This window comes from Vulpes vulpes, chromosome X, assembly GCF_048418805.1.
Source record: "Vulpes vulpes isolate BD-2025 chromosome X, VulVul3, whole genome shotgun sequence".
NCBI lineage: Eukaryota > Metazoa > Chordata > Mammalia > Carnivora > Canidae > Vulpes > Vulpes vulpes.
In genome coordinates, this window is record NC_132796.1 from 10,986,164 (window position 1) to 11,006,482 (window position 20,319).

Below are 20,319 nucleotides of genomic sequence, written 5' to 3' on the forward strand. Positions count from 1 at the left end.
GATTTTTTTTTTTTGGTGTTGAGTTGTAGTTCTTTATACATTTTGGATATTAATCCCTTATCAGCTATGTCATTTGCAAATATCTTTTCCCATGTAGATTATCTTTTTGTTTTGTTGATGGTTTCCTTTGCTATGTGAAAGCTTTTTATTTTGATGAAGTCCCAATAGTTTTGTTTTTGTTTTTGTTTCCCTTCCCTTAGGAGACATATGAAAAATGTTGCTATGGTTAATGTCAGAGAAATTACTGCCTGTGCTGTCTTCTAGGATTTTTATGGTTTCGGGCCTCATGTTTAGGTCTTTAACCCATTCTGAGTTTATTTTTGTGTATGGTGTTATAAAGTAGTCCAGTTTCATTCTTTTGCATGTAGTTGTCCAGTTTTCCCAACATCATTCATTGAAAAGTCTCTTCCTCACTGTATATTCTTTCCTCTTTTGTTGGAGATTAACTGACCATGTATATGTAGATTTATGTCTGGGATCTCTATTCTGTTCCATTGATCTATGTGTCTCTTTTTGTGCCAGTACCATACTGTTGTGGCATATCTTGAAATCTGGAATTGTGATACCTCCAGCTTTGTTCTTTCTCAGGAGTGCTTTGGCTATTCGGGGTCCTTTGTGGTTCCATAAACATTTTAGTATTATTTGTTCTAGTTCTGTGAGGAATGCTGTTGGTCTTTTGACAGGGATTGCAATGAACCTGTAGATTGCTTTGGATGGTATGGACATTTTAACAATATTTATTCTGCCAATCCATGAGCACAGAAGATCTTTCCATTTTTTTGTGTCATCTTCAATTTATTTCATCAATGTTTTATAGTTTTCAAAGTAAAAGTCTTTTATTCCTTTGGTATATTTCATTTCTTCAGTTTATTCCTAGATACTTTACTACTTTTGATGCAATTACAAATGGTGTTTTTAAAAATTTCTCTTTCTGAAATTTTGTTGTTAGTGTATAGAAACACTACAAATTTTTAGGTATTAACTTCGTATCCTACAACTTCACTGAATTTTTTTATCACTTCTAGTAGTTTTTTGGTGGAACCTTTAGAATTTTCTGCGTATAGAATCATGCTGTCTGTGAATGGTGACAGTTTTTGCTACTTTAAGATGAAAAAAAGGAGGGATAACTCATTATTCACCCAATCTGATAAGTTAAGTAAATACAGATCCATAATTTGAATCCAGTCTGAATAGATAAAAGCCCCCACGTTTAGCCAGACCAGACAATGGGTACATGACCTAATCCCTTCAATCTCCCATACGGGCTCCAGTGTCTTCTAAAACAGAGGTCAGCAATCTATGGCCCATGGGCCCAATCCAGCTCACTATCTGGTTTTATCAATAAAGTTCTATTAGAATGTAGTCACTGCCATTCATTTACATAGTGTCTACAGCTGCTTTTGCACTGCAAAGGCAGAACTGAGTAATTATCACAGAGAATGCAAAACCTAAAACAATTACTATATGACTCTTTGCAGAAAATGTTTGCTGTCTCCTGCTCTAGAATAAGACCTCATAGCACATCTAACAGTTGTCTGGAAACAGCCAGTTTACCACAAATAGTTTTAAAGTAATTTGATAACTTAATACATTTGTTAAATATGGTAAATTGGTCATTCAATGAATTTATTTGTTGCAAGTTGGGTTCTGACAAATTTTTTTTCACTCAGTAAATTCATTCAAGAATCTACTATGCACGAGGTTCTCTTCAGATTTATGAATGAAAATGACCCCCCTCCATGCTTTTATACTTTACATCACAGTAGCAGGAGACAGATAACAAGCAATGCAGAAAATAAATAAGTAAATTATGTGGTACTTTAGAAGGAGGTATGGGCTGTGGGATTAAAAAAAAAGTCAATGGGGGATTGAGAGCACAAATGAAGGGATACAATTTTAAATGGTGTTGTCAGAGTAGACTTTTCCTCAACTTTTGTCCTCACTGAAAAGAGGATATGAGCAAAGACTGAATAAAGTGAGGAGAAAGGTACTTAGGTATCTAGGAAAGAACATTCCAGGCATAGAGACCAGTCACTGCGAAGCCTCTAAAGTGAGAACAAGAAGGAGGACAATGTGTCTGGAGTAGAGAGTGAAAGGATATTAGTAGATGTGGTCAAAGTAATCATGATGGATGTACCATGTGGGTCCTTGTTGACCACTGGAAGGATTTCAGCTCATATTCTAAGTGAAAAATGGGCAATGGAATTTTTTAAACAGTGAAGCAATGTGATATGATTCCTGTTTTAAAAAGATTACTGCAGCTACTTTGCTGATGATAGATTCTGGGAGAACAAGGGAGGGAGCAGGGATACTACAAATTAGGGGTCTATGGTAGTCATTCAAATGAGAGATGATGGATAATGGGACCAATGGCTGGCAGTGGAGAGACAAGAAACAGTCACATTCTGCTGGATGTATATTGGATTAGAGCCAACAGAACATCCTAATGGATTGGATATGGAATTTAAATGAAAAAAAAAAGTAGTTAAACTTCTTAGCATAGCAACTAGAATGGAAGTACCCACTAATATAACCATGGGAAAGATTTCAGGTAGAGTAGGTTAGTATAGATGTCCATGGAACATCAAAGTAGAGTTACTGAGTTGGCATTACATACACAAGTGTGGAGTTCAGAGAAAGTTCTGGCTAAAGATGTAAATTTCATTGATTAAAATATAGCTCATGGCATTTCTTTGTTTCTGTATATTCTTTGATGGCAGGACCCTTTCTCATTCATCTTTTTATCTCTAGCCCTTAATACGGTGCCAGGAGCACAATGGATAATGCTATATTTTACTGATATTCAAAGATGCTACATGAGTGAATGAATAGGCAAATAGATATTTTAATGAGACCAGTTTATACACTTTGAGAAAGGAGTATTTTCCTACTGTGGAAAAGGGAAGACCTTTACCTTTAATAGTATCTAGGAAGCAATGTTCAAGTGAGTATCATGGTAAAAGAGCACATATGACCCTCAAATTTGGCAGCAGGTAGTCATTACCATCATTTTAGTTATAGGAAGACAATAAACACACTGGCAGTCCTAATTCTTGTTGTTATTGATATAAAAGAATGACTCAGATTGATCAAAGAAGAGTTGTCAATTTCTGAACAAGCGGGATGATTAGACAAATTGAATTCCTAAGAAAAAGTGCAGGAAAATTCATCCATCTGGGAAAAATTCTGTAGTTGAAAACTGTGCCAAGAGAAATATAATGAATTCTAGAAAGTAGGTAACTGGGCAGCCCCGGTGGCTCAGCGATTTAGCACCACCTTCAGCCCAGGGCGTGATCCTGGAGACCCGGGATCGAGTCCCACGTCAGGCTCCCAGCATGGAGCCTGCTTCTCCCTCTGCCTCTCTCTCTCTCTCTCTGTCTCTGATAAATAAATACAATCTTTAAAAAAAAGATTTTTTAAAAAAGAAAGTAGGTAACTTTGCTAAAACTTAATTTTAAAATAGATTTGTCAATATCATCCAGTCTAAGAATTAAGTATATTTTCAAAGATTACCTAAAATTTTATCTGAATAATATCTCAAGCCTATTATTTATTAAAATTTGAAACTCTATCCAGATAAATATAATACAACTATGAATATTTTATCACTTTTAATTTCTAGATTATATTTGATAAAAGGGGGGTAGAATAGTTAGGTGAGTAGAATTGAAGGGCAAGGACATTTGGGATTTATTATTTCCCTGAATACTCCGCAGTTTGTCACTATAACTCCTTTTGTTGACTTGTGATAAATGAAGATGAATTACATATTCTAAGATTGCTGTCTCTTTAAAGTTCATGAAACAGAACAAAACACACATACTCATGCACACATACCACACACACACAAAGACTTATTAATGAAAATTCATGTTCAGTAAGACAATTTTACTTAAAGGGGCAGATATAACATGATTTCATATTTTTCACATTAACTTTAGGTTCTATATTACTGCACAAAAAGATGAGCAATACAATTCACTGAAGCTAACTGAGTTCCAAAACTGTATATCATAAGTCAATCAGAGAAAGGCAATTATCATATGATTTCACTCATATGTAAAATTCAAAAAACAAAACAGAGGATCATAGGGGAAGGGAGAGAAAAATAAAATAAGATGAAATCAGAGAGGGAAATAAGAGACTTTTAACTATAGAAAACAAACTGAGGGTCGCTAGAGGGGAGGGGGTGGGGAGATGGGGTAACTGGGTGATGGACATTAAGGAAGGCACTTGATATTAATGAGCACTGGGAGTTATATGCAACTGATGAATCACTCAACTCTACCTCTGAAATTTATAATACTCTGTATGTTAATTAATTGAATTTAAATGTAAAAAAAGACTTTTCAAAAGTTCTAATCTAAAAGGAATAAAAGATTTTGTGTTACTGTAGGAAAAAAAAAACTGTATTTCAGATGTAAATTATTTTAAAAAATAGAGTAATTACCCTGGTAAGAATTCCAGGACCCAAACAAGATGTATATGAATGTTCAGGCTTTAGAGATTTAGTTGCATCTGATTTATAAAAATGTTTATTTAATTTTCTGAACAGGAAATACATTTACATGAATGCCCATATAAGGTACTAGAAAGAAGTCTTCCCTGACTCCATTTGACACAGGCCCACTTCCTAAGTTTGTATCCCTCTTAACAGGTAAACATTTCACATATTTATCAGGAACACATACAGTTACAACTTTAATCTATAAAAAACTTAGAACTTATATGGTACTGAGCCTTCTTATACACAGAATGTTTTTTCATTTGATTCCTAGATCAACTTTTGTGTTCTTGCACATTTCCTACGTGTATTTGTAAACATTTATTCTTTTTCTATTCTATGATGAATAAGTTTTATTATACTCTTATATTAATAAAAGTTTTTGATTTCTACATATTAATTTTGTACTATACTACTTAAGTGAATTCTTTTAACACATAAAGACTTTTCAGTTGATTCTCTTGGGTTTTCCAGGTAGATTGTTACATGATTCACAAATAGTTTTATTACCATCTTCTTTCTAATTTTTATAGCTCTAGTTAGTTACGTTCTTTTGCTAATTGCCTTAATGTCTACCTCTACTACAATGTTGCATGATAATGGTAATGTGGGCATCCCTGCCTTGTTCCTGACTAGTTGTAATTGTACTAGTGTTTCCCCTGTTAAACATAGTTCTGGCTTTTGCATACATAGTTTCCAAATTAATATTATTGAATATTTTATCAAGAATTTATGTTGAACTTTACAAATATCTGTTTAGCATATCAGAATATGACCTTATAATTTCTCACATTAGATTCCAGGCCCAGATGGGTTCACAGAGGACTTCTAATATACCTTGAAAGAGAATAATTCTAATCTGTTTGTCTATTCCAGAACTTAATGTATGAAAGAGAAACGTATAAATCATAAAACAAAGAGCAATACCAAAATTCCCCAAAAAGATTATGCACACACACACACACACACAGTATAACTGCAGCAGACAAGACATACTTAGAAAAATGGATGCAATTATTCTACATGGCAAACAATTCAGCAAGGCATTAAAAAATAAGTTATAACCAAATGGGATTTATTAAAGAATGTAATGATAATTTGCTCTAAGAAAATCTATTGCTAAAGTACCTCATATTAATTTATGTAAGGAGAGAAATCATATGGTTATCTATGCTGAAAAAGAGAGCCCTTGAATAAATGTCTCTATTTCTTCTAGGAAAATGGTCTACTTTAATTTTTTTTAAAGATTTTATTTATTTATTCATGAGAGAGATACAGAGAGAGAGAGAGAGAGAGAGAGAGAGAGAGAGAGAGGCAGAGACACAGGCAGAAGGAGAAGCAGGCTCCATGCAGAGAGCCTGATATGAGACTCGATCCCGGGTGTCCAGGATCAGGCCCTGGGCTGAAGGTGGTGCTAAACTGCTGAGCCACCAGGGCTGCCCAGTCTACTTTAATTTAAAAAAAATTTATTCTGGGATCAGTTTCAGTAAATCATATTTTTCTACAGTATTGTCCATTTCATCCAGGTTTTGAAATATGTTTAAGTTGGACAAAGTAGTCTCTTAGTAGTCTTAATTTTCTTTTTCTGTTTTTTGCCTATTAATAACCTATCAAGTAAGAAATTATAATTTCTCTTTCTTGATTAGTCTAGCTAGTTTATCTTGTTTTATTATAAAAAACCTAGTTTTTTACTATATTTATTTTTCAAATGATTTCCTTTTTCTAACTCATTAATTCCTGCTTATAAAAGACAACTTTTAAGTCCTTCCTTCTTCTCCATAATCTATTTTGTTTACTGATACAATATTAAATATAAATATCATTCTGAGTACTGCACTAGATAGGCCTTATAAATTACAATACATATTTTCTTACTATTTTCTAGATACTATGCAGTTTCAGTTAGTATTTCCTCTTTGGTTTAATGATTAAAACAAATGCACTCCCCCCAAAAAAACCAAGGTCTTATTTTATGGATTTCATTGTTCTTGTTTTTATTTCTAGCTTTGCCATATTATGAGAAAATGCTTGCTGTACTATTTCCAATTTTTGAAACTTATCAATATGGTCTTTACAGTCTAGTACATGGTTGATTTTTGTGAACACCCTAGGGGTATGAGCAAAGAAGGCATACTCTTTATTTAGAGAGCTCAAAAATGTCAGTTAGATCTTCCTCATTAATTATGTTATTAGGTCTTCTATTCATGCTCACCTCAAGTCTCAACTTATCAGACATTTCCTTGAACACAGGTTTTCAAACCATGCGTACCCTAAACCCAGATGGGCTCCTTTCCTCTCTGTCCATCTATTATCTGTACTTCCTGCTATTTTAACAATTTTCACCCTGCATTATAACTATTTACTTGTCAACACATTCAAGGTCCTTGAAAACAGGGAGCATGTCTCATACACTGTTGTATCCTTAGGACATGACAGCACTTGGCACATAGAAGATCCTCAGAATCATTTGTGGAATGAATGCATGAGTATTTCCATAGCTTTCCCTTCTTTAGAATTCTTCTTAGAGGAATTCTCTAGACTTAGAGAAGATGACTAGGGAGAGGGAGTGAGATATTGGGAGGAAAATATTAAGGATAGATTGAAGGTGTCTGGCAAGTAGATAACACTCTAAACAAGTTCTATGATTCCCATCCAGACATTGACAGCCCCCAGTATTGGTACCCAGATGTGGTCAGTAGCACATCAAGAACCGAAGTACACCAGAAAAAATGGCAACGTGGCCAGTGTTCATCACCAGCATTTTCTACTCTTAATTCTCTACTCAGCCCTTGAAGAAGCCACTAATCTCTTATGACTGATCTAGTTCCAACATTCAGAAACCTCCTTGATTCTTTTTTTCCCCTTCTACAATGTAAATTCCAGCCAATTAGGCCAGTCTCAGTTAAGTACCAATTTTATTAAAGTAATTTGCAATGAGTAGTGACTGACTTTATAACTTAATTTTTCAGGACATATGTTCATCCCCAAATGGGAGCCTGCTAATCCAAATACATCTTGAGTTAGTTGCTGTTTATCTCTTCTGAATAGCACCTCCACCTCCATGCTTAATTATGCTTTCAGAATGCATGGGATCAGCATAGTTTAAAGCAGGCAGTCATAGACAATCTTGGCCTTTTCATTTCCATTCCTCATCTGAAAAATGAGGGCTCATCTAGAAACTTTCTCATCTCTAAAATTCTGATTGGTGTTTTGTCATCTAGTCCTTGCAAATTACTCTAACTAGCCTCAGTCACCAATGGAGAATTAATATGGATAAGCCAGGCAAATATTGAACTTGATCAATCCTCAAACTGGGGGAAGGGATAGTAGAGTCGGTCCTTGACTATCCACATCACTGAGGCACGGCACAAATATCTTAACAGTGAATAACACAAAAATCTGTTATCAATGAGCAAAGACAAGTAAAAGAATAAGGAAGAATCTAAGATACCATGTGGCCAAACCCTTTTCATAGGCAAAAATCCCCTGGAAATAGTGATTCTTTCTATTCGGATTAATCAAATATTCCAATTAATTGTTAGGTCTAAGGTATTAGGAGATATGCTGATGAAAGACTTAGAGTATAATAAAAATATTCCAAGTGTTAAAACTAGAATGCACATGCGATGTTACATTGGAAATAAGGCTAGACAAAGAATCCTGTTCAAGGCCTGGCTTTGCCCTTAACTAATTCTTTGACATTAGGGAAATCTCTCAAGCTCTCTGACCTTAGTATCTGCACGACTATAGCATGTGAAGATAGAGTGAACTGCATTTTGAAATATTTTTGAAAGTTCTTTGTATACTACACAACATACATGATACTAATTATTTATTGTGACAGTATGCTTCAGAATGTTAGAGAAACTGGGAAAAATTACACAAACTTTGTATTTTCATAATATTACTCATAAATGCCTTCACTATTACCACCATGAGTCATAATACTGGATAAGGCTCAACAAAAGTTTATGGAAAAGATAAAATTCAATTATGAATTACAGAAGCATAAATGAATCTCTAAATAGGATTTGAGCAAATATACAGTTTGCATTCTGTTTATCTAAATTCCACATGAATAATTTTGCCCAGTTTTCTAAAAATAAACAGTTGGGGATTTAAAGGTAAAACTGAGCCATTTCAGGCCAAAAGGTCATTCTAAAACAAGAAGAGTTCCAGGAAAATCAGTCATTCCTGATAGCATTGATTTTAAGATAGAGCAGTTGCCCAAAATCTCTGAAGTGCTTCCATCCAGGAAGAAGTCACACGAGACTGACTTCCATATTTAATTTTAATGAAGATACTAAATTGGATGAAACTATTAATTAATCTAACTAATTTGCAGTACTCAAGGCATCAACTCTAATGGCAGGATGGGAGTCCAAGAGGTCAGCTCCACCGTGACAGAGTTAACACATTAGAGCATTTACAAAGTCCCAGGCCCAGCTGTAAGCACTACCCCCTTGTTAGTTCATGTATATCTCAATTGTTAACAGCAAACCCATGGGATCAGCTTCATTACTGTCCCCATTACTCAGCTGAGAAATCTGAGGCACAGAGTGACTAAGTGTCTTGCACAAAGTAGATAGCTAGGAAGAGGCAAGGTCTGATTTGGACCCGCAAAGTCAAACACTGGTGCAAATGGGTTTTACCCCCATGCCAACATAGCATGAATAGAGTGCATGGCCATCATCTATGGAACAGTTTACAAGGAATTGTTGACTGACTGCTAAAAATATGCAGTTCATTTGAGGACCCTATGTCTGTATACACAATAGCAACAAGCAATTGAGATGAGAATTTAAGTGGTTCCAGAAAAAAAAAACTTACAATGGAATGTTTGAGTATGAATGATCCAGTTTTACTTTCTATGTTGATCAAAACATAGAGAAAATTTATTGACTCAGACTACCCTGGGTAGTGTTTAGCTTGAACTACAATATATGATTAGTTCAGGAATACATGACAAAATTTTTTTCCGTAAAGGGCTAGATCTATTAGGCATTCTGAACTGTAAGAGCTCTATTGCAACTACTCAACTATACCATTGTAAGTAGTAACTAAAGAGCCACACACTGTATATAAATGAATGGGTATGGCTGCATTCTAATTAAACTTTATGTACAAAGGAAACTAGTAGGACAGATTTAACCCATAGACAGTTGTTTGTGACAGGTAAACTGATTTTGAATAGCTATTTCATATATGTTTAAGCAGAGAGCCTGCTTGAATGAATAGATTAAAATGAATGTATTATGGTTCTTGTTCTCTTACGCTAATGATATCCTCCCAGATACCTTGGCTATTAATTTTTAACTAAACTTTCCTCTTTAAAAAGTCCAAAATTGGGGCACCTGGGTGGCTCAGTGGTTGAACATCTGCATTTGGCTCAGGCTGTGATCCCAGGGTCCCGGGATGGAGTCCCGCATCAGGCTCTCTGCATGGAGCCTGCTTCTCCCTCTGCCTATGTCTCTGCCTCTCTCTCTCTCTGTGTGACTATCATGAATAAATAAATAAGATCTTTTTAAAAAATAAAATGAAAGGTCTAAAACTAAGCCGCAAAATCTTACCAAATTCTGACTTTGTGAGTCCCAAAGTACACAACTTATCTCTTTCCCTTTCATTCTCTCTTCTCCCTCTTGCTTCTCCTGAAGACACCATGTATTAGTTAACTATCACTATATAACAAATCACCCCCCCAACACACCACTAAATTTAGTGGCTTAAACAACATTTTAATCTTTACTTTCTATGGATCAGGAATCCAGGCAAAACTTAGCTGGGATCTTTGTCTCAGGGTCTCTCAGGAGGCTGAAATCAAGGTGTCAGCTAGGACTGCAGTCTTACATGAAGGCCCAACTAGAGAAGGATCCACTTCCAAGCCAACCCATGTGGTTGTTGGCAGAATTCAGTTCCTTCTGGGCTGTTGGACGGAGGCCTTGGTTCCTCACTGACTGTTGGCTGACCGCCACCCTCAGTTCCTTGCCAGGGAGCCTCCTCCGCCAAGCCCAGCCCGTGAAAAGAGCCAGAGAGAGCATGCCAGCAAGAAAGAAAGTACAAGAAAGATGGAAGTCTATGTTTTATAACCTAATAATGAAAGTAACATCCCATCACTTTGCCGTAATGTATTTGTTAGAAATAAGTTACTAGGTCCGGCTCACAGTCAAAGGGAGGGGGTTAGAATACCAGGAGGCAAGAATCATTGGGGGCCGCTATTAAAACTAAGTCTTCACTGGTCTTTTAGTGTAATGTCTTTAACATTTTTAATTGGTGTCCTGTCAATAGGAACAATTTGTACCTTCATAATATGTCCATCCTTATAAGCTCAAAAGATAGCTGTGACTCAATCTTCCTAACAAACATCATATCTAGCATAGAACAGATTATGTTTCTGTAAATAAAGTGTTCTCATTATTTCCCTGACCCAAGAGGGTTAGTATATGTTGGATAACTCTTGCATATTATTGAATAGTTATTGTTATTATGATTGTTGTAGTTACACAATTCTAATATGATCAGTTCAAAACTATCTGTGTAGAACAAAAAGGGAAGTGATGGGTATTAAATTATATGGGTACTAGATCCCAAATTGATTTGATACTTCTCCAGATTGGTTTTTGAACCATGTTGACACTCCATTCCTATTGATGATGTGCAAACCAGCCAGATATAGGGCTTTTGTCGATAAGAAATTTTCAGGAGGAGGTGTGTGGCTGGTTTGCTTGCCATCCTGGTTTCTAAATGGTGCCTGATATGGCAGGCATCATATTTGTGTCAGGCTTCCCTGATCTAATTTTAGGTTTGGGTCATTTGTTTCAGTAAACTGTGGGCCCTCTAACAAGTATTTGGGTACAGAGAGTTCATTTGGAAGGTGGTCTGAGGAAGGACAAATGAGAGTGTGGGGAGTAAACAAGGAAAGGAGAAAAGCCAATAAAGTGTATTATGGAATTGGTTACCGTGGAGGGCAACCAGGGTTCAGTCCTGCTGGGGATCCTCTGAAAAACCATATAGAATCTTCACTGGACTTGTCCCACCAATAATCTGAAATCTGAGGTCTTTATCTACCAACTCAGCTCCCACTCCTCCCTGGTTGAGGGCTGCCCTTAGGAGTGTTCTAGGCTTCCTTGTGTACAAGTAGAAAAAGTTGTTAAAGCACCAGAAAAAATATCTTAGGCAGAAGAACGGAGAGGCTCAGGGGCTTGAGGTAAGTTGCTGACCATTTCTAGGAGACTTTCCCACTGAATTTGTAGGTGAACTCAGTGCATCTGCCACACACAGTCTTCTACACATAAATATTTTCCATCAGTGCAATTTGTTGCTAAGCAAGGAATTCACCATTTTAGGCAAGTTCTGCCTGGCACACAGAAGAGCTCAATGAATATACATTATTGGATGGATGACATTGAAGGTGGTAAGAAAGCAGGGCATAGGATAAAGAAGGTTCCCTTGAGACTGGGACCCCATCCTGCTATTGACTTGGTTTCCTCCCTCATCACTTTCTCTCTCCCCTGAGTCACAGAATCAAAGAATAGCAGAAACCTTAAAGATGATCATCCAAGCCTTTTCTAAGAAGGAACCTGAGGCCCAGAAAGGTGAAATGATGTGATCGAGTTTGCAAAGTCAGGCAGTAGCAAGGCCAAAACCCATATCCCTGGCATCTTCTCATTGATCTCTGCATCACAGCCCTGCTACCTCCTCTCAGTTTCTATAATCCTACAGGACTGATTGCCACCAAGGGATTGAGATCAATTGTAATTCTCTGAAGCAGATATATACAACTGATATATTAGAAACTGATGTGCTCAATAAGTCCTACCAAAATCTTTTCACATTTACAATTTATTGTTTTTACTAGTCTGTACATTTCCATATTGAAATATAATAATAGGGCAGCTCAGGTGGCTCAGCAGTTTAGTGCCGCCTTCCGCCAGGGTGTGATCCTGGAGACTCAGGATGGAGTCCCACGTCAGGTTCCCTGCATGGAGCCTGCTTATCCCTCTGCCTGTGTCTCTGCCTCTCTCTGTCTCTCTCTCTCTCTCTCTCTCTCTGTGTCTCTCATGAATAAATTTTAAAAAATCTTTAAAAAAATGAAATATAATAATACTGCTTTCTGATGGCAGGGACTTTTTTTTAATTTCTTCAAAGAGCTTGCACATCTATTTTTGTCATTTTATTCAAGAGGCTGTAGGATTTCTTTTTAATTACTAACAGACTCCTGCAGGCTAGTATCTTTTGCAAATAAGTAATTATTAGTGGGTGATTTGTGCTTCTGATTTTTGTGGTGAGGAGAAAGGCATAGAGCTGACTTGAATCAAAACGCTGCTAGGCTACAGGAAATGGATACAGTAGAGGCCAGCTCTTTGGTAATTTACAGTAACAAAAAGTGAGATCACCAGCCCAGCCAGTGGCTTTTGTATCCATTAATTCTCTAGTCCTGACTGACCTGTAGCTCCTTTTCTTGTTTTCTCCTCCCCACATGTAACCTGGAACTTGATGGGAGCCTGGAATTTTTCCATTTCAGTCTTACTTTGAGTGGTCTGAAACAGTCGGCCACTGATGAGCTTCAGGAGCTTTAGATTAGCATGCACCAGGCATGAGTGCTCAGTCTCAAGCCAAGAAGGGAAGGTTTCTGTCAAGGTTCTATGGAGACATCCTCACTGGCCTGCTACCTCCACTGTGAACTCATATGCAGCGAGTACAAAGCTGATGCTAAACCAGGCCAGAAGCCAGGAGGTGGGTGGTCAACTTCTCAGTTACCACGGACTCTGCCATTCAATTATCATCTCACACTATGTCCTCAGCTGTTTAATAGTCTTTGTCCCTCCACCAAAAGAACACTTATCCTTATCCCCAGGATGTGGCAACCCAGTGTTTGGAGGACTCGGGTACATTGTGGGGAAGGTCAGTACCCGGAGAAGTCTCTTGTACCCTGAAGTCATCAAAGGATTCTAGGTGCTGTTGAGGAAATGGCTTATCTATAATTGCGGGCTGAACTGGGTTTCTCAGACTGTCACCATTTTATAGTTCAGAACCAACCATTCCTCACTGGACTTACCTTCTGATCATCTCAGAAGTTGGTGTGAATCAGGAACCCACCATCAGGATTGTTGTGGGGTGACATGAAGCCTGCACACACTCAGTACTTGGCCTGCCCATGCATTCCAACATTCTGCATTTCAGAAATGGTCAGGGTGAGAGGTTTGGCCAAGGCTGCCTTCCTGATCTGGCCTCCTTATCCTACTCTAGGGAGCACTGCCAACCTGGAAATGATAAGCCAACAAGCCCAGTCTAGGAGGTAGGGATGCCTCAGATTTGCCATATTCCCTCTCCCATCAAGCCTCCTCCCTGGGGAGCACCAAATGGAAAGCCGGAGAAACCTTTGTCACTATAAACCCTGGCCATCATTCCAAGGCCTTTCACTCAGCCTTAGTCCAGAGAATGAGACTGAGCTGTTTGTATTAACCTTCTCCCCCTTCTCCTTCCTTGCTTGCAAGTATGAAATTTGCACCTGGGTGGGGTGTGTAAGGGAATCACTAAAGAAGTGGAAATAGCACTAACTGCTGACTGAGAAAGCAAATCAAGAACAGTGTGGTTATCGTTCATCTTTAAACACTTATGTTCATAGTATCTCCACGGCTGCAGGAGTGACGGTGCTGCGGTTCCTTGTGCGCCGCCCAACCACATGCACTTTCCCACTTCTCTTTCACATCAGATGTCGTCATCTGGTGAAATCACAGTCTGTGAGGAATTCTCCTGACTCGCTCCCCAGAGAGGAAGGTTCCCACAGGGGTCAGTGAGCCAAAAAAGCACTGAGTGTGGAGTCACGTCAGGTAGATGGGAAGAGCAGCACAACCACTCTGTGGCCATGTGATCGTGGTAGCTGATGAGTAAACTGGAGCATTCTTATCTTTATAATGGAAATAATTCCTAGAGTTGTGTTGTTGCAAGCTTTTTGTTGCTGATAGTGGTGGTTCATTGTCATGTTTTGGTAACAGCATATATCAGGTCCTGTGACATATTCCTCTGTCACTGTATATTTGTTGTATTCACTACAATGAGCTTCCATTTTATGTGAACTTAGCTTATGTGAATTTGAAATAGGGCAATGTAAAAATACTAATAAAGTCTTACTGCATGCACAGAACATGAAATACAATAAATTCTACATTTTTTCCTCTGGGGAAAATTGCCTTGAATTTTGCAAGTTTTGAATTTCCCAATGGCTACAGGAGCTCCTCAGTGGCAAACCACTGTGATTGAGGGTCTGCAATCTGCCAAATGAGTGTTAAGATTTACATAGTGTCTTATTCAATCCTTTGGTGATCCCATGACACTAGAATCCTTGGGCCCCTACTTCAGTATGAGGAAACTGAGATTTTAAAAGGTTAAGTGAGGGATCCCTGGGTGGCGCAGCGGTTTGGCGCCTGCCTTTGGCCCAGGGCACGATCCTGGAGACCCAGGATCGAATCCCACATCAGGCTCCCGGTGCATGGAGCCTGCTTCTCCCTCTGCCTATGTCTTTGCCTCTCTCTCTCTCTCTGTGACTATCATAATTAAATAAAAAAAAATGTGTAGAGTGTACAATTGTTAAAAAAATAAAATAAAAGGTTAAGTGATTTTCCCAATTTCACTGGCCATTCAACTAGAATTTAAATCCAAGCTGGCCTGGCTCAAAAACCATTCCTTTCCTTTCTTACTTTCCCATCTTCATATTCTCCCCAATCTCTCTCTCTCTCTCTCTCTCTCTCTCTCTCTCTCACACACACACACACACACACACACACAAATATCTATCTGACGACACAAATTATCTCTTAATAAAGTGGAGGATCATCATCATTATCCTCCAAAAGCTGGTGGTTGTCTTTCTAACACAGAGATCATCCGGTTGGCTTTTTTCTTCACTGGGGTTGTTTTTTCACTAGTGGGCATTTGCTCCTGGCTCCCACTCCCTCTTCATTTCTGCCCTTGTTTGAGAATATACTGCCCTTGTTTTGGCACTAGGGGTGCAGCTATGGGAAGCAGATTGTGGGAGAAATCCGTATTCCTGGCCATGAGCTGGGAGTGTGATGAGACATGTGCAAACACAAGCACAGGGGAGAAGATGCCCCCTCGTCCTGCTTCCTCCCCTTTTTCCAGATGCAGCTTCCTCATCACCTTGGCCTCCTCCCTAGATGGCTACATTTGCACAAGGCTGAGAGACTTGGGGGAGCCTTTCTGCAGGGTGTCCCTTTGGCACCCCTAATAGCAGATATCACTTAAGAGTCCTTATATATTCTGCGGCTGGCAGTTCTACCCTTTTCTTAGCTTCTCTACCCATAAAAATTCATGTGGGTAGTACACTTTGGCAAGCTACTTTGAACAGTTTTTGGACCACCATCATAGAGAGAAACTGATTCATCTTTGTAAATGATACCAGCTAGCTAGGCTTGTGCACCACTCAACAAACTAATTGGTCCCTGAAGGTTGTTCAGGTCTGTCCTTTATGAAAGTTTTGTGATTTAGAGTACCATTTTCTAGTTGCCTCCTACAGATACCAGGCTTGGAGGCACTGCCACCCAATGGCTGTTTCTACAAACAGCACCTTCACAATAGTGTTTACTCAATATTCTACCCAGAACCCAACAAGAGCATAAGACTAGAGAGAAAATGGGGTAGGGGTGGTGACACTGGTTTGGGCCAGGTACTCAGTGCTGCCACCATCCCTCTCTGCCAAGGCAATCTGATTTTCCTGGCCTTAAACAGCAGATGTGAGCTCTTTAATTAGGCAATAAAAATGGCAACTTGGCAGTGAAATTATAAAGATAAAATTGTACAACGCCACAAATCTTTGGCACTAGGATTAATTCAACTGTCTATATTTTTTCAGATGATATTTTTACAGTGACTGAATGTAGGTAAGAGTCAAAACAGAAAATCAAAGCCAGAATTTCTCATTTCCTCTGTTGTTGATTACCAGCTGTATAAGCTTTTGATATGCATTTAATAAACTTATTTTTCTCCCCCATAAAATGGGGATGGAGAGAGTGGTGGTGTACTTCATAGCACTGAATAAAGGACAAGTTCATTGGAGTTGCCAAAGGCTTCTGTTCTACATAATGAAAGCACAAGTCAGGCTAGTATGACCAACAGGTATCTTTCATTTTGACAGCTGCATTAACCAGGGTTAAAATTTTGCCTTCTAAATTAGATAAGAAGCAATTGTACTGTACACAGCAGAAAAGCTTCTATTCTGGTTTAGCAATGGTTTGTATGTATAGTATGAGAATTAACATTGACTCAAACAGGTAGGTGTGAGATCATTCCACTTAAAGAAAAATATCTTAGCATTTTGAGATTTCCCTATGAATCCATTTTGCCTCTTTTCTTTTAAAAAGTATTACTTGGGGGGCACCGTGGTGGCTCAATGGGTTAAGCATCTGAATCTTGATCTCAGCTTAGGTCTTGATCTCAGGGTCATGAGTTCAAGCCCCACATTGGGCTGCACGCTGGCATGGAGCCCATTTAAAAAAAATGCTACTTGGTTTATCACAGTAATTTGTGATTTTTCCCTACTGTTGAGAATTTCTTTCCATATGTGCACATAACTAACCCTCCTTGCTTGTCTGCTGGAGGAATGTCACAGCTCTCTGAGGTCAGCTCAGAAGCTGAGAATATGGATATATTTTTGTTGACAAATTGTCAAAGGAGAGTGACTTACCCATGAAGGATGTAGAGGGCATCCAAGCTGTAAGGACATTCAGGCAATCCTCATACAATGATGATTCACTCTTCTCTGTGGAGGATAAACCCTGGGCAGAAAATGGTCCAACCCCTAAACAACCAGCTCCATGACATGGAATATGGTGTAGTTTTTTAATATAAACAAAACATATTATGGTACTAAAGTAAATAAATTCAGGGATGGTTTTCCCTTTTGAAACTGATCTGAGTATATAATTAATAAAAAATTTACTCAAGAAAACTTGCCCAAGTTTTTAAAAAATGCCAAGACAGTACTGAAAATAACCACTGATGCAAAATGTCTTAAGAAATGTCAACGTGATGCCAAAACAACTGAGCAATGAGCTAAACTCCACTATCTAACTGATGTGTTCAAATACCAGGTAAATGTTTATTTAGTGCCACAAAAATCTAACCCACTTGACTGGCTCTACCTCTTTAAGTAGTTTGCAAATTACATAAATTGTAAAGTCATGAAAATAGTAAGTATGCTTCTTTCCCTTAGTGCAAATAAATAGTGAGCTGGATATTATCACCTATAAAGACCAAAGCTAATTTTTTCCTTTTAGTTTTTGTTTTTCTCATTTTTATTTTGGTAGCTGATCCTTCATAAAAAGCATTGATTGTGAAAAGAATTTGAATTTATATATGTTTTGGATAACTTGTCAATCAACAGAAACTATACAGCATCTATGATATACTTAAAGATTTGTCCTTGGTGGCATAGATACAAAAGACATTACTGGATCTTTATCCCCCGGTATTATACACTTTAGTTGAGTAAAGAAAAAATGCATATACGAAGCAAAGACTAAACTGTACAATCCTAACTGTAGGTATAATACAAATTCTGAAGATGGGCAAGACCACTGTGGACTAGAATAGGCAGAGAAAGCATCAGTCTGGAGAGGGAATTTGAACTACTCCTTGAGGAATTATCTGGCAATAAACAGGTAGCAGAAAGGCAGGAAGAATGTCTTTGCTGATAAAAAACATATAGGCCAGGTTTTCTCAACCTTAACACTATTAACATGTAGGGCTGGGTAATTCTAGGTCATGGGGACGGTCTTATGCATTGTTGGGTATCTATAGCAGTATCCTCGGCCTCTAACCACTAAAAGCTACTGGCAAAACCCCACTCTCCAGTTGGGACAACCAAAAACATCTTCAGACATTGCCAAATGTCTTCTCAGAACAATACTATCCCCAGTAGAGAACCACTGGACTACATATAGATGCCTGGGCTGGGAGAGTTTTTGCTTTCTCCATCTCAGAGTTTATTAACCTCAGAATTATTGACATTTGGGGTCAGATAATTCTTCATTGTGGAGGTTGTTCTGTGCATTATAGAATATTTAGCAGCATTCCTAACCTCAACCTCCTGGACACCAGTAGTTGTGACAACCCAAAATATCTCCAGACATTGCCACGTGCCTCCTAGGGTGCAAAACCACACCCAGTTATGAACCACTGGGGTTCTCAGTAGGAATGGACTTGGCTCCCTCAGGGATAAGCAGAATTACTTAAACAAAGTACAAGGTTCATGTTAGGAAAGAGTGGAATCAGATTAACTGGGGTGGACACATGCTGTGCAAGATCTTGGATACTAGAGCTGGTAATAGGCAGCTTTGGCAATTCTTAAGCAGGTATGTTGCAACATGAAATTGGCATTTTAAATTTAATCTAGCAAAAGCAAAAGGATAAAGTGCCACAGAGAAGAATTGAATACAAGGAGTGGGGGGGCTCAGTCAGGAGGTTATAATAACCAGGTTGAAGTGTTGGTTGCCAGGGTTGTAGTGATATATTTAAAATGGAGAGAAAGAATAAAACCAAGGGTACTTTGCAGAAAGAAATGTTGAGCTTTTACAACAGATTGAGTATTAGAGATGAAGGCAAGGAAGGAACCAATGGTGAAACTATGTTTGCTAGTGGGAAGATTCAAATCAGATGAAAGGGAAGGAGGGGCATTTAATGAGTTTGATTTTGCAAATACTAACTGCAGGCATTTTAGAGTTATGACAGGAATGAGAGGTGAGAGGTCAGGACTGAATGATGGATTTGGGAGTGTTGGAAACACAGAACCCTGAAATCTCTGTGGCTTAATACAATGAAAGTTTATTTCTCACTTAAATTATACTCTTCTGTAGAGTGGGTGGCCCTAGGTCTTTTAGGGATCCAGGCTTCTTCCATCTTTTGGCACTGCCATCTGAAATCAGTGACATCCAAGATGGCTGCAGAAGGGTTAAATCATAAGGACCTCATGGGAGATTTTAGAGGCCCCAAAGTGGCATCTATCACTTCTGCCCACATTGCACAGGGGATTCAACTGAACTGACAAATTTTTTATACTGGTGTCCCAGGAAAGGAAGTGGGATTCATGAGAACTTGGCCAATCTCTGCTATAGGACACACACACAAACACACACACACACACACACACACACACACACGAACAAGAAGAAAACTATAGAATCCAATGGGTAGATTCATTGAGGATATGAAGACAGAAGGAAAATTGAAGAGGTAGAGTTCAAGGAACATGACAAATAGAAGAAAATCCAGCAAAGGATTCGGAGATGTTGGAAAGTTTGAAGAGAACAGGCCTTGTGTAGAGCTGAAAGTGGCAAGAGGAAGGAAGGCAACTTTTGGTAAGGAGGGAAAACGTCTGCTTTTGCTAAGACTCTTGCTTTTGAAGACAAAAAAAAAAACCATCAGGATAATTAGAAAAGGACTTATACAGCTATACCCCGCCTCAAAACCATCATCAGCTTGTCGTTACGAGCCATCTGAAACCCAAAGCCCTCTGCTTGGCCTTCAGTGTGCTGGCCCAGCCTATCTGCTCGCAGCCCACCATATACTTCCCAGGTACCTAGCACACCCTGGATAATAGGTTTTTTGCCATCCCTGAGCCCATCTACTCTCCCATCCTCATGGCTTTGTTTTCATAGCTGTTTCCACCCACCAAATCCTGACCTCCTTCAAACATTAATTAAATGCCACATCACTAAAGAATGAAGCCTTTCCTGATCTTCTCTGTCAACCTCCCCACATTTTAGCAGCCTTTTGGTCTTTCTTCTACCCTGGCACAGGAG

The 20,319-nt window shown here is 38.5% G+C and overlaps 1 protein-coding gene across 9 annotated transcripts in view; it reads left to right on the forward strand.

Moving 5' to 3' along the window:
- The window catches only part of GLRA2 (glycine receptor alpha 2), a 175,681-nt gene that overhangs the window by 113,558 nt on the left and 41,804 nt on the right, over positions 1–20,319 (forward strand). The window lies entirely within an intron of this gene.